This window comes from Caretta caretta, chromosome 3, assembly GCF_965140235.1.
Source record: "Caretta caretta isolate rCarCar2 chromosome 3, rCarCar1.hap1, whole genome shotgun sequence".
Lineage (NCBI taxonomy): Eukaryota > Metazoa > Chordata > Testudines > Cheloniidae > Caretta > Caretta caretta.
The window spans coordinates 67765239-67780125 of NC_134208.1; the positions used below are offsets into that span (position 1 = coordinate 67765239).

The 14887-nt window shown below is 41.5% G+C and overlaps 1 long non-coding RNA gene across 1 annotated transcript in view; it reads right to left on the reverse strand.

Moving 5' to 3' along the window:
- The window catches only part of LOC142071531 (uncharacterized), a 68224-nt gene extending 55002 nt beyond the window's left edge, over nt 1–13222 (reverse strand). The window contains exon 1 of the long non-coding RNA XR_012667609.1: nt 13142–13222. This is a non-coding gene — a long non-coding RNA (uncharacterized LOC142071531). The remainder of the gene's footprint in view (nt 1–13141) is intronic.
- Nucleotides 13223–14887: the final 1665 nt, after the last annotated feature.

Sequence of the window (14887 nt, forward strand, 5' to 3'; positions counted from 1 at the left end):
AATCAGAAATGCTGCAGACTGAAACAAAAAAAAATCTAATTTAAAGCATTTCACATAGAGTTAAAAAAATCCAAGTTAGAAATAAAAGCAGTTCAGCCATATAGAAATGTCATCTGTATAAAAATATTCTTCTTTTTCTTGGAAATGGTCAAGATACTCACTGAGACAAATTCACTATTAGCCTTAGTGTGTGCAACATTTTCACTCAGTGACCTCATCTTCTTAGTGTCTGTAAGTGTCACACACACATTTGGGTACTTGTAACAGGATGGTCTTCTGCTGTCCCACCCTGTTAACACGTGCCAGAAGAAACCTGCATAAAGCTGCTGAAATGTTGATGACTGACTCATTGTGGCAAGCACAGCTCCATCCTCTCATGGAGGAGAAGGGGAAGTACCAGATGGAAATCCTAGGGCCAGCCAGGCTCAGGGAGGAGGTTTAGGCTGAGGTTTATATTGTGTTATTGTTTTTGCATTCCTGATGAAGCCAAAATCCAGGAAGGGAGCAAGTTCAGACACTGATTCAGGGGAAAGAACAGGGATTCAGTCCATTCACAGCAGTATATTAATAACAAGAAATATTTTTATTATGCCAAGAGTGAATTTGGCCAACTACGTCCCTCTTACCCACTTCACAGCTGCCATATGTGATTTTGGGTTTGCTCCTGCATGCTTGTGCACTCAGAATGTCCACTGGAGCCAATAGGTTTTTTGGCAGCTCTAAAAATACTGGCGTGAACTATTAGTGTATGTTTAAAGGCAGCTCTAAGAATGCTAGATTGAATTATTTATGTATCACTGGAAGAGGACTAATCTATAGCTAATATATCTTCCCTAACAGCTTTACTAACGTGGCTATTTGTATAGATCTACTGGTAAGATTATTAACTTGGCTTTTTTAATATATTGTACATCTTTTCATATAATTTGGGGAGTTCAGATGTATTTGGGCCCAAGCTCTTTCAGGTCTATTCAGATTTCAAGATCTTGTTGCACACACTTTCATGGACAAGCTCATTTTCCCTAGATTGCAAAGATCTGATACAACCTACATGCCCTGACAATTAATATACCAATAGCCATCCCTCACGTGCACCTCCACTGACGTGGTATGGTTTAGACCAGGTGAAGTCAATCGTGCCTTTCCTTGTCCTACATCTGTGAGCATGGAGGGCCACAACCACTTCTTGTTCCACTGAGCAACATGATGTTGGGATCCAATACAGGGAGCCCACAACCCCGCTTTTTCACAGAGTGCCGGGGGGTTGCATGTGCTCCAGCTTATAGGGAACTAGAAAGGAAGGTAAGTGGAGGAAGAAGGAGGGGCCAGCACATCTGTGATTATGTGGCCTTGGAGTTTATACTCTATTGTAAAGAAAGCTTAAAAAGAGAGTTTAAAATGCGTTTGTGTTATCTCATTTTTTTAACATGCAGTGCAGCTTCATTTTACCTGTTCCCCTGTGGTTTCTAGTGAAATGCATGTTCTAACCAGCTATTTCATAGGAGATTAAGTGCCAAGATAAAATAGTCCCACCAGAGTTAGACTTGTAGCTGAGAGCCTTCTCAGCAGCACCATGCCAGGCAATGATTTTAATACAAAGGTGGCATTTACAGTAATAGAATTTCCATAATTTCACATCTGAGCTTTTGTTTTGCAGCTAGGCACCCAATGGGCATTATACTAGGAAAACCAAAGGATATTGTAGGCATCACCTTAAAACCATTATATATTGTGTGCATGTGATGTCTGTTCTTAAAGAAAGGCTGTGTATATTTAACCCCAAGCAGATGTTGCTACCAAAGCCTGTCTTCAGTCTATTATATGTGTTCTCTTGGAAAATGAATTTTACATTGATAAGTGCTACCTTCAATAAGCAAATCATGCAAGTAATTTTTATTTTGGGTATCTTGAGCAGATTGTGCATAAGCTGTCAGTGCAAGAAAAAGTCACGTTTTATGTATTGGCCTTTGAAGAACCTTACTAGCTAGTACAGCTATAGCAACAAGTTTTCATTCTCGGCTAGATACTAGATACTATCTTAAGTTATTGGTGAGGAGAAGAAAGTTTCTATGTACATTATGGCTATATATGTATCACAGGGTAAACTAATGCAGCATGAACTTTAAAGTGATCCTGAAAATGTATAGGCTCAAAGTTTCATTTACTTCGGAATTGCTATAGTCTGATAGGGAAAGGCCACTGGATTTTAGGAGTCAGTTGATTTCAGAAGAAATTTGGGATATGCAAGGAATGCAGGATTGAATCCTAAATAGCTAGGGCCAGATTCTCCTGGGATCCATGGGAGGCTCAGGCCATTAACCTGGAGGACCTGTATGCTGGCAGCCTCCTCTTTCCCCCAGCAGTGTAGTTCCATTGAGCCATGCTGCCAAGAATTCCTCCTTAGCTGTGACAGCTCTGAGGGACCAGAGGAGAACTCAGTGGAAAAGTTAATACAGCCTTTTACCTGAAAGAACATCTGTGATGAAGCTGGAGGTGGGACAAGGTGCATGTGCCCTCTCCCTCTGACCTGATCTACCCCTTTCTTCTGATGGAGCCTGGACCTTACCGAAAGGTGTCTGCAGGAGGTGAAGGGGGTGAAAAGAGGAGTGGACGGGGCCTTAGCAGACTCTTCTGCAGAGAGGAGGCAGGGTACACATATAGAGGACTCCTCCATGCAGAGATCAGAATGAACACAAGAGTGCTGCTTTCATGGCATTCCCATGCCATTTCAAAGAAGCTGCCAAAACTGTCACTAGATTTAGGGGGGAGGCCTTAAAAACACATTTCTTTGTACCCCATCTTCTGGCTCCTTAGCAGTTCAATGCTATTCACTGCAGAATTTAAACAGGCATTTTCACAAGTTTCTCCAAAGTGCTTGCTCTTCTGAAAATTGTTTATCCAACTTTCTATCTCGCTGTCAGCAGTAGGATGAAGGAAGATTTGTATCCACATAAAGAAATACTTAAGAGCATAGCATAAGGGAATATTTATAAAACATGCAGTTACTGAGCTACCTTAGGTGCCTGGACTTCACAATAATCCCTTCATCTTCAAGTCTCCATAGGAGCAGTGGGGGGGCACAACTACCAGCTGCGGAGGGCACTTCTCCAAAAACAGCTCTGTAATCACCTGCCACTGCTCACTGGGGCAGGGGGAGACAAAGCCATGGTTCCAAGCTACCCAGACACCCCCTGCTAGGTCACTGAGCAGTGCTGGCAGCTCCTTCCCTGTGCTCAGGTTGTTCATGCTATGGGTGAACATGGCAATAGCCCACTCAGGCCAGCGTCAGCTACAAGGCACTTGATACTTCAGTCAAAGTAAGGTGTGCTCCACTAATTCTTGTCAATAGCTGGCTTGTTGACACAATCATGGAATTCAACCAAAACCTCCCTCACTGAAACAGTGGGAAGCACTCCTTGTAAACTGGTATCCATAAGGAATTAATAGAATTAATTCACCCTCCTGTGGCCACACTCTCTCCTTAAAACCCAGCATGACAGATTAGCCAGCCCATTGTGACATATTCCCAGGACCTGTGGATGCTAACTCCCATTCCTATGCTAGTTTTTGCTCTAGAACTGTTGCTGCTGTTTCCCCTAACTCCCACCAGGAGAGAAACAAGTGCTGACAGGCAGACACTTTAGAGATGAATGAAATCATTCAGGTGCTGAAGTGGTGACAAAACGAAGACTTGTTCCTAACAGAAAAACTCATGAGCAGTTTTCAGATGTTCCGTTTGGTACCAGCATTCGTATCCATTATCCTCCTTTGGCAATATTACATCTTTTAATAAGGTTCAGTAATGTCATCATTTCTTAATACTAATCTGACAAGCAAAGGCCTCTTCAAAAGCATTGTCTTGCCGCATCGAGATTTCTAACATTTCAGGCTGTCAGTTACTGAATGATATCCCGTACAGACTTCAGCACCCGACAATTCCACTAATCTCAAGTGTCTGCATGTCAACTCTTTCTCTTTTGGTGGGAGTCTGGAATAAAAGCAACAATGTTTCCAGAGCTAAAAGGTATCATAATGCATCTTAAAGTCCTCAGGTCAGAGGCGCATGTCAAAGTGTGCCGGGTAATCAGTGGTGTTGGGCTTTAAGGAGCAAGCATAGCGGCAGGCAATTGAATTCATTTTCAGTTAAGAATTAACACTGGATCTGCATCAAGACTGCTTCTGCTTCAGGTCAGAGCCACTGTTCTAAATACTGAACTGCCCATCCTCTTTATTTCCAAAGGTGTAAGATTGTCATCTTCAGTATACTAAGGTGCAAAGCCTGCTGGTTTTATAAGATCTGAGTTGTAATCCTAGCACAAACTTCTTTAGACATTTAACAAGACCTAGCACTTTCTGGGCCATTTGGTTTTCCCCAAGCTGAAACAGGCTCTTGCCAGCTTATTCATGGTATGAGCTCACAACCGCTGATGCCCTTGGTCAGGTATTAAAACCCTTGCTTCGCTTCTGACTCAGCCTCTTCTGAGCTCCAAGTTCAGTTCCTTAACGGATCCTCCCAGCTGCATTGTACCCAGTTTAACAATCTCCAGCTGGGATTTACAAAGCTGATGAGGGGATTTAGACACAAAAATGTATGTGTCTAAATCTCTAAAATGGCTTTGAAAATCCAGTCTCCACATGCAACTGTAGTGATTTTAAATAAATTCATATAGTCATAGAATCATAGAACTGGAAGGGACCTTGAGAGGTCATCTAGTCCAGTCCCCTGCACTCATGGCATAAAATAAAAGCAGAATTTTAGTGGCACGTTGCAGATGAGAACACCAATAGAACAAACAAAGCGTGAGTAAGCATAACTATATTTACTCAGTGGATGTTTATGTAGCCCTCTCCTGGAGCAGCCCTCCTCTCCAAGCCTGGTAGAGTCTACTTGCTCCTTTGAGGCTCTGTGGCCCATCCTGGCAGCAGTGGGCTTTGGGCTCGTTGTTCGCCTGGGGCTGAGGGCAGGTGTTACTCTTTGCTTACTGACCATTGGAACTAAACAAGACTTTTCGTGTGCGCTGCCTCCACCTAGTGGCCAGACTTACAAAGGTATGTGTGTGCCAGAGGACACTGTACAGAGATGCCTGGTGTGATTTTTCAAAAGCGCCTAAATGAGAGAGGCACTTAACTCCCATTGAAATCAATGAGAGTCAGGCACCTTAACTACTTAGGTGATTTTGAAAATCCCTACAGGCACCCATATGCAGCTCTAGGCATCGAAATATCTTTGTAAATCTGGCCTTTTCTTCTGTCTCGGGCAACTGAGCGGACAAATCTTTCGGGCCCTTCTCTTCTCTGGTATCTCCAAAGTACCAGGCACGACACTACTACCCCTTACTCAGATGAAAATACGGAGGCTAAATTATGTTGCTCCTATTGAAATTAACCATTGGTTTCAATGGGAGGAGAGTCGGGTTGAAAATAAGCACTTTTGAATACCCCATCCAATGGGAATAATGCATATTATCTTAAAATTCATTCCACCGAGGCGCTCCTTTTAAACTCCTTGTGATGGACAGCACCGTGCAGATTGCCAGCTCTTAAGTCAAATAATGCCCTGCTGTGCAATGCAATACAGAGCCTGTATGGGTTCTGTGATTGATGGAATTGAAACCCTGTGCTACCTGGCAAAGGTCTCAGGACTGTATAACGTATATTTTAAAAGGTTACAAAATCCTGCATTTTTGCATAAAGTCCAGATGATTGAAGGCCCTGTAGGCTGGCACTGTAATCCTGCAGGAGACGTACATCTGATGTAACATCACCAGCAGATTGCACTGTCGAAGAGTCATTCAGAGTGTGAGCTGCTGCTACACAATGGGCTTGGATGGCACAACAAGAAATAGAAAGGTGTGTTTAATATCAATTGCGTGCTGAATGCCCCTTCTGATCTGATTATCTGGAGCATTCAGAGTGTAACACTGAGCTTGGTAAGGTTTAGGCAGGGGAAGTTACTGAAACATTTTCAGGTCACCTTTAAGAAAGGCTGAAATATCCTGAAATTTACTTTACAAGCTCTTTAGTGTACTCTGTGTCTCCTTTATCCTGTCACACCGATCATTTGGTGTGATGATGAGCAATGGAAAATGTCAAACGCTCCCAATAACAGCAGCAGTTTTCATGTGATGCACAAAGATGCAATGCAATTCATTCAAGATGCAATTCAAAATCTGTCCTGAAAAATAGGTTCAGGGTGTCTGATCCCCTGGGATCTGCCGCTACATCTCCTGAAGGACACACAAACGAGACTGGAAGGTATTTGGGGAAGGGATCATGTTTTTCTTTATACAGCACCTAGCACTACTGGGCCTGATCCAGTAATCTTTGACTTTTCCCCCCCACAGCACAACTCATGCCCAGTTATAGGTACAGCTTCAGCAAGGCATTTAACACATGCTTAACTTTAAGCATATGAGTAGTTCCATTGACTTCACCTGGAACTACTTGCACAAGTTGAGTACTCGCTTAAGCGCTTGCTGAATTGGGGCCACAGTGCAGCAAAGCTCTGACCCAAAATTCAGTGAAATCAAGGGGAGTCTTTCCATTGACATCTGTGGGCTTTGCACCAGAGCCCAAGAGAATATATTAGGGTGACAAGGTGACCTGCTCAGCATCTCTGAAAATCATGCCACTTTTATTGAGGTGCCTTAATATGAATTCAGGCGCCTAACTTTAGGTCTTAACTTTGAAACATTGTCTTAAGTCACTTGGCCCATGTTACCCCATAAGTCAATGACAAAGTTGGGAACAAACCCCTAATCCGTCAGACCTCATCTGCCTCCACTAAAAATGAGCTTGGATGGCCACAAATTAAATTCATCATCCCTGGTTGACTAGTAAGCTCTAATATTCTTCCATTTACATTCTGAAAGTAATATTATGTTGTCCCATTTTCTTGTTCCTTTGTTCTCAGAAATTGAATTTTTATGACAGAGAATTGGAGTGGGGAAATTACAGACATCATAGTTCCCTGCTCCTTATCACTGACCAGAGAATTTGAACAGACTTAGCTACAACTAAAAATTAGGAGTAACTTGTGGGTCAGAAGGCGTGACTCCACTAATTAGGTGCCTGGACCCTTGGGAAGACGCACATGTAAAGTGAGGTGGTGGGCTTGGGGGGAATAGGAGGCAGTGGGATGAGGGGTTGGGGGGAATTTGGGACCTGCAGGGCTGCGGTGTCCAGAGAAAGAGGCGACTTTCCCCAGCTCCAGGGCTGCAGTTGCCGGGGAGAGACGGCACTCCTTCCCAGCCTCAGCTTGGGGGTTGCTGTGGCAGGGGAGAGACCCCCCTCCTTCCCAGCCCCAGCTCGGAGGCTGCCACAGCGGGGCAGAGAAGGAGAGACCTTCCTCCTTCCCAGCCCCAGCTTGGGGTCTTCCTCTCTCCCCAGCTGCGGACACATCCATCACATTAGTAAGGTCAGACTACGGATATTAAAATATGAGTTGTGTGCTTTTATTTGTAGAACAAAAAAACCCCTTTAATTATTAAGGGTTTTTTTATATATTTATCATGCTTTTATCCAAAGTGCTTTACAATAGTTAGCTAACAGTACAAACAACATTTGGAAAGATCATTAAGTGGTCCACCAAGTTTCTCAGCAATTTTCAAATGGTTCGCAAAAAAAAAAAAAGTTTGAGAACCACTGCTTTAGGAAGAAGGGGCCTGTTCAAATGAAACCAGGGCTGGAACGTCCCATGGAAGCGCACACGTACCACATCACAGAAGACAAAGGGGCCATTCAAACTTTGAAGGTATTTCTATGCTCTTATTAAACTTTTTGAAAACAATTTGAGAACACAGTATATGAAAATCATCAGAATTATTAACTAGCGTTCTGTATGTGATCATGCAGGAATCATGAAAACTGACTTCTTCCAGAATGAGATCAGCAAGGAAACCAGTCCCATTTGTAAAACAGTATGAAAATAATTAACAATCTTGCAGATTCTTTCAAGGTGAGTACCACCTAATTCATACACAGTCAGGACTCCATGGGAGTATTAGGAGTGGTACAGCTGTTCATGCTTTCAATAAATATTGTTAATGTAATAAAAGCACACAAAACATCATGACTGGTCTCCTGAGGTGCCTAGTATTTCTCTTACAGATGATTGGCCTTTTGGCCTAAATAAACATTGGATACTACATTCGTCACTGAAGGAAGAATAAAATGGGTAAAAATTCCACCACAGTGAGTATATAGCCAGCATACCATTACTAAGTGTTAGCAATCACTGCAGCATTCCTTATTCTCACTAAGCAATTCTGTCTTAACAGATCACCAGACTGGAAGCTCACTGAAGTGGTTTGGAACAAGATGCACCACCTGCATGCACATATTAAACTACTCCACAGGATGAATTGTTGGGTGGTATCCACAAATACGGGAATACAATTTTAACTTGGGAATTTGTAAACAAGTGCATGGACCTTACTGACAAAGAACTGCCAGCAAAAATCTAAATCTATTTCTCAAGAATAAGAAAATATGCCAGCTGCTTCCCCAATGTCTAGCTTGTGTCTCACTAGGCCCCCGAACTATTGCAGCACAGATTTTGTTATGCAGCCCAGAACGCAAAGCCCAGTGGGGGTCGGGGGAGCTTTAAAGTACCTTTGCACCCTTCTTATCTGGGCTGCTGCAAAGTTTGGTCCCCAGAACATTTTGGGTAGCCCTACAGGGCTGCCTAAATTATGGCAACCTGTCCCCAGCTGCCTCTGGGTGGAAGCACCACCAATATTAGCTGCAACACTACACGCTGTAGTCTTGCCCTTGCTTACGTCCAAAACGCCCCTCCTGGCCCAACCCCCATGCCTGATATACCCCTGTGCCAGGGGCCTGGTTGGACAACATAAGCTGTTGTGTGCAGAGCTGAAGCAGGGGGATTTCTCCCTTGGCCAGATCCAAGGCTGTAGAAACACAAAAGGGTCCTATCAGTGGGAGGATCCTTTCCTGTGTGTCCTGCAGCATTTAACAATTAATATAACCACTTATCTGCTAGTCTAAAGCTGTGGCTCTCAACCTTTCCAGACTACTGTACCCCTTGCAAGAGTTTGATTTGTCTTGAGTCACCCCAAGTTTCATCTCACTTAAAAACTACTTGCTTACAAAACCAGACATAAAAATACAAAACTGTCACCGCACACTATTACTGAAAATTTGCTTACTTTCTCATTTTTGCCATATAATTATAAAATAAATCACTTGGAATATAAATATTGTACTTACATTTCAGTGTATAGTATATAGAGCAGTGTAAACAAATCACTGTCTATGAAATCTTAGTTTGTACTGATTTCACGAGTGCTTTTTATGTAGCCTGTTGTAAAACTAGGCAAATATCTAGATGAGTTAATGTACCCCCTGGAAGACCTCTGCGTACCCCTAGGGGTACATGTACCCGTGGTTGAGAACCACTGGTCTAAAGGGCTTATTATTAATATAACATATAAAACTGCTTATTATGACTTATAGTATTATAATTAATTTTGATTAATTATATATTTATTAACTATTATAATTATAGTATCATAATTAATTTTGATATTTATGTATGTTTTATAGATTCACGGGGTAGAATAGCAATAATGAGCTCTGACTCAGGCTCTTTCTGACAGATAGGCTTGGAAGCAGCTGGTTTTTATCGGTGTACATCAGTAAACGTCAATTTCACTCCCCCCCCCACAAACCGACGGAACCCTATTTTCAGCAATAATAACCAAAATTACAGACAGACAAAGTAAGAAAAATGCTGCTTGAAAACTGATTACGGTTTGATTTAAGGATATTTACTTTGTACATTTTGACATATGATGCTGACAATTCGTGTTTTAACAGGTATAAAGCTTTCACTTTCTGAATCTCAACATCTACTGTCATTAAACAATTATTTAATTTCCTGCAACTGTGAAAACTTAAATTGATAAAAATGGAAAAAAGGCTTAAAAATAAATATCGATATAATCTGTAAAAATTATGAAAAAATTAAATTCTGCCACGCCTGCTGATGGATAAGAGCTATCTGGACTAAAGGCACAGAGCTTTAGTTCTCCCAGCTAGTCACTAATTGCCGGAAAACGCCCTTCCCATCTGTTTTTATTGATGAATCTGGTTTTCATTTCAGACTATTTCCTTGTCTCTGTGTCACCGCCTCATCACTACATCATTAGTGTCTCAACGCTAAATTGCTCTGGCCCTCCACGGACATGCAGGGTCTTGATTTACAGAAATTCAGGCCTGTCTGCATTTTGTGCATCTCTTTCACATGTGTGTTGTTGAATGCGCATGTGCACCCTTAGTATTTTGCATGCACAGGTGACCGTCTAGCCCTGTGTGTCTGCAAGCGTTTGATGCAGCGCACCCACCCATACAGTCTACGCAGGGCTGGAGTCTGAAAATTAGGTGCCCCGTGAACATTCTTGGAGAGAGAAGAGAGAATGTAACTACATCCCAGGCTATTTTAAACTAGTCCTTAGCACAATAGGACCTCAGTCTTGACTGGGGCTTCTCTATGCTACTACAATACAAATTATTACCAGTAATAATAATAAAAAATATAAACAAAGTTAGATCAATGTTTAAACTGGATTTGATTTAAATATGCACTCTTGGTAGAGAAAGAGAAGTGAAGGGGGTCTTATGTAGAGCCTGATCTTGCGTCAGCTCAAACAACGTATCAGTTTTATGGTTGTTTCACAGCGGTGGTGGTGTTTATGGTGGTATGGTCGCCTGAAAATCTGATTGTATTGCAAGTTAACTTTCCCTTGATGGCAGTAAAGTTCAGGATAATGCAGCCCAGCCCAGCATCTTGTGAGAAACTAGGTAAGATGGCAACGAGTACACAGCATACATGAAAGCAAGGAATTTGTGGGCATCTGCAAAATGTAATTTATTTGAAATCACTATTGTAAAATGAACTGGGACAAGATGCCTTATATTACAATTATACACCATCATGCAGATGTTCTATAGATTCAAATATGCGTTTCTGGGCCACTGATTTTCAGTGAGAAAGATAACAAAACTAATAAAGCTTGAATATAACAAAAGGGTTTCTCTTTTAAGTCAAAGCTGCATGAAGCTCTTTCTTTGAATTTCACAGCACAATGCAATTCACAGGCAGTGTTTTAAAGCCGTAATTCATAAATGCAATCCACTTCTACATGGAGCTGGAAAATCTCTCTCTGATGGTTATGTTCAGAAAAAGAAGTAGAAATCCAAAATAAAGTTACCCTTCCTTGTGTGTGTCTACATAAATATTTCATTGTGTACTACAGTGAATCTTAGGCATTGTACAGGGGTTAGGTCATTTTGTAGAGGTTACGACTTAATGATATCAAGCAGGTAAGGACATTAAGGAAAATAGTAGCTCATTTTTACTTTTTCAAGTATATTGAGTGACTCAACTTTTTTAGAACAAGTGTGCTGCAAACTTTTGAGAAAAGAGCCTTGCATTTGATTAGAAAGGTTGTCATTATGGTTGAGATGTGATTTCTAATCTAACTTCTCTCCCTGCAATTCTTCAGCTGTTCAAAACTTTCTGAAACAAACTCCTTTGGGGGCTGGAATTTCCCATGTTTGGCTTCAGGCCAAAAGCAATTTTTTTTAAGTTTGAGCAAAAATTTCAGCTCCTTCAGTTATATGAACATGGAAAAAATACACTTCTCCCAGATGTTACAAGTTAAAATGTTGTGCTTGCATATCTCCAAAGTGTCTGGCGCTAGAAACTTCAAACTTACTGCATTTTATACTCCCTACTGAGGAAGGACAAACAAGGAAAGTTGAAAGAAATCAATTCTGCAAGAACATTTTTAAAATTAAAAGCCTAATACAACAAAATATGCCTTTGTCTTTCTGCAAGGTTATTATTCTATTCTGGATTCAAGATTCTATTTATTAGACATTTGACACAAGAACACAATTTTTTTCCGCTGCAGGTAGTTTGATTTCAAGAGGGAGTCAAACTGTTCATTGTTGGGTGATCGGATTGTGGGCCAGTTTTTCAGAACATGGCCTCCATTTTGGCAACATCCATTTGCGGGCACAAAAAACTGTGGGTGCAGTTAATGTCACTTGGCTGTGGAGGTACTTGATTTGAGGCTGCTTCCATCCACCATGGCATTGGAGAGATCTGGTGAACAGTGTCCACACTCGAAAGAGTTGTATGGATGTTCGCCCTGGTAAGTTGCCTCTTAAGGAGTCTCAGGATCATTGTTCCGATAACGCACAGCATGGGGTCCGCTACTGTACATCCCACTAAGTTATCTTTAGCTGCAAGGCTAAGTTACTTGGGAGTTAAGGCCCAGTGTATGTTATACAGGGGAGTCACACTTAAATTTCAAAGTTATTAAATTCAGCCGTTGTTGGGGGTTCTGCAGTATGCGAGTTTTTGTTTTGTTTTTAAAGACTTCTTCATATGTTTTATCAACTCAGGGTCAAATGGGGCAGTACAGTTATAAGTGTTATCAAAAATACTCTGCATTTATCAAAAATTATTTAAAGAACTGTTTGGTCAAGAAGAAAAACCATAATAATCACCATTAAGTATATTTTCGTGATACTTTGGAGGCATTTACTGGTAGATGTTGGTATGAACTTATTAAGATGGGAAAGCACCCGGCATTAATTTAAACATGAATTCCTTTATTAAGTCCAAAGGCCAAATGGTATTTTATACCAGTGGTTCTCAGCCAGGAATCCAGGGGCCCTGGAGGGCTGCGAGCACATTTCAGGGAGTCCGCCAAGCATGGCTGGCATTAGACTCGCTAGGGCCCAGGGCAGAAAGCCAAAGCCCCATTGTGCAGGACTGCAGCCCGGGGCCCCGAGCCCCACCACTCAGGGCTGGAGCTGAAGCTGAAGCAACTTAGCTTCGTGATGTCCCCCATGGCATGGGGCCCCAGGCAATTGTCCTGCTTGCTGCCCCTTAATGTTGGGCCTGGCTTTTATATGCAGAAAAAACAGTTGTTCTGGCAGAGGTGGGCCCTGGAGTTTTTATAGCATGTTGGGGGGGCCTCAGAAAGAAAAAGGTTGAGAACCCTGGTTTATACGTTTGCCCTAAACATGGCTAACAGCCTGAAAATAAGCAGTCACTACACTTAATTCAGTAACAAAGTATTCATAAGCATGTGATCAGTATACTTACAAATAGGCCAGACCTAGGGAAAATGGTCTCATCCTGGCATGCTCAGGCACAATCAAGTAGGATCTGACAAAGAACTTTCAGATTCATGGCTCTCTTTGTACCCTTCAGTTAACTTGCTAGCTTTAGCAAAAAACTCAATTTGAAGCAGTTCATCCTTGTTATTTTCCTTTCTCCAAGGCCTTTCTTTCTTATCTCCTCCCAGCTCGTTGCTTACCAGTAGAACAGTGGGAAGGTTTGTGCTTGTTTCTTTTAAGACAGTTTTCCATTGTCTTATTACTGCAGCTTTTCATTTCTATCAGTTACTTTTTGAACCATTCATCCTTCCTACTACAAATAATGAGTAATACTACTAATTATTCTCACAACCTTCCTTTACTTGCCGATTCGAGGTTTTTTCTGCTTACTAGCCACAAACTATAAAGCAAATATATTATTTTAACCAATCTTAATATCACTTTAATTCTTTGATTTCCTAACTATCTCTACAAAACTAGAGCCTGCCCTTTATAAATTTTTTAAATATCATATCATATCGTATCTTTTTTTCCAATATGATTATAGTGCATTAATGAAAAATACAGCTTTGTTAACTTTGGCCTTGATCCTGCAATGAGTTCTGTGCAAAAAGTGAGCCTCAGTACCGACTTAGAGTTCATTGCAAGATCAAGGCCTATCAGCATTTCGGTGTAAAAGAGGATACATGCCCTAACCCGCTCCTTTCCCTCCTGTTTTGTACCTCATGCCTCTCATTATTTGCTTTCTGAGGCCAAGTAAGCTTTGTTTGCACGTGATCAAAAATACTCATTCCAAAAACTATTAAGAACAAGAAATGTATAACAACCATAAACATTCCATGCACACTACATACATTTAACGTGTCTCGTGTTCTCAAATTTAGTGTCCCAAATGCAGAAACAAGGCACAGGTTTCTTAAGATTATTTACTTGTTAACACAACACAGATCTAACTCTGAGCTTCTCCGGCAAAACAGGAAGATTAACATACATACTAGCCTCTCTAAGTTGAATTCAGTGGTAACTATGGTCTCAAGTTCAAACTAGTAACAGGATGTCATGTGATCAACGTATAGTCTTCTTTGTGCAGTACAGATAATATACTGGGAACAAGTATAAAATGTTTTGTGTTGTCTCCACTGTGACTCATGGCTATACCTAAATAATACATGAATTGAGGTGTATAGTGGAAAAAGCTATATACTGAGTGTGAGTTGGTCCATTTTTCAGCACATGGGAGAACAGTTTTCCCTTCTTACCAGAAATAATTAGGCTGTGTGCCAAATTCTGTCCTCTGATACACATGCACTGCTCCCCCACATCAACACATATAACAGAAGGCAAAACTTGGTTCACTGAGTTTTATTATATCCTTTAAAATGCTGCTTAATCTTTATGATACAGTGCCTCTACACCTGTCATTACACTATAGCTACGCTGGAACAAACAGAGACTATCCTTACCGGATGGGGGACTCTGTCCTGGGAAGCAATGTTTATGAAAAAGTTTTGGGGGTCATGGTGGATAATCAGCTGAACATGAGCTCCCAGTGGGATGCTGTGGCCAAAAGAGCTAATGTGATCATGGGATGCATAGAGAGAGGAATTCTGAGTAGGAGTAGAGAGGTTATTTTACCTCTGTATTCGGCATTGGTGTGACTGCTGCTGGAATGCTGTGTCCAGTTCTGCTGCCCAAAATTCAAGAAGGATCTAGATAAATTGGAGAGGGTTCT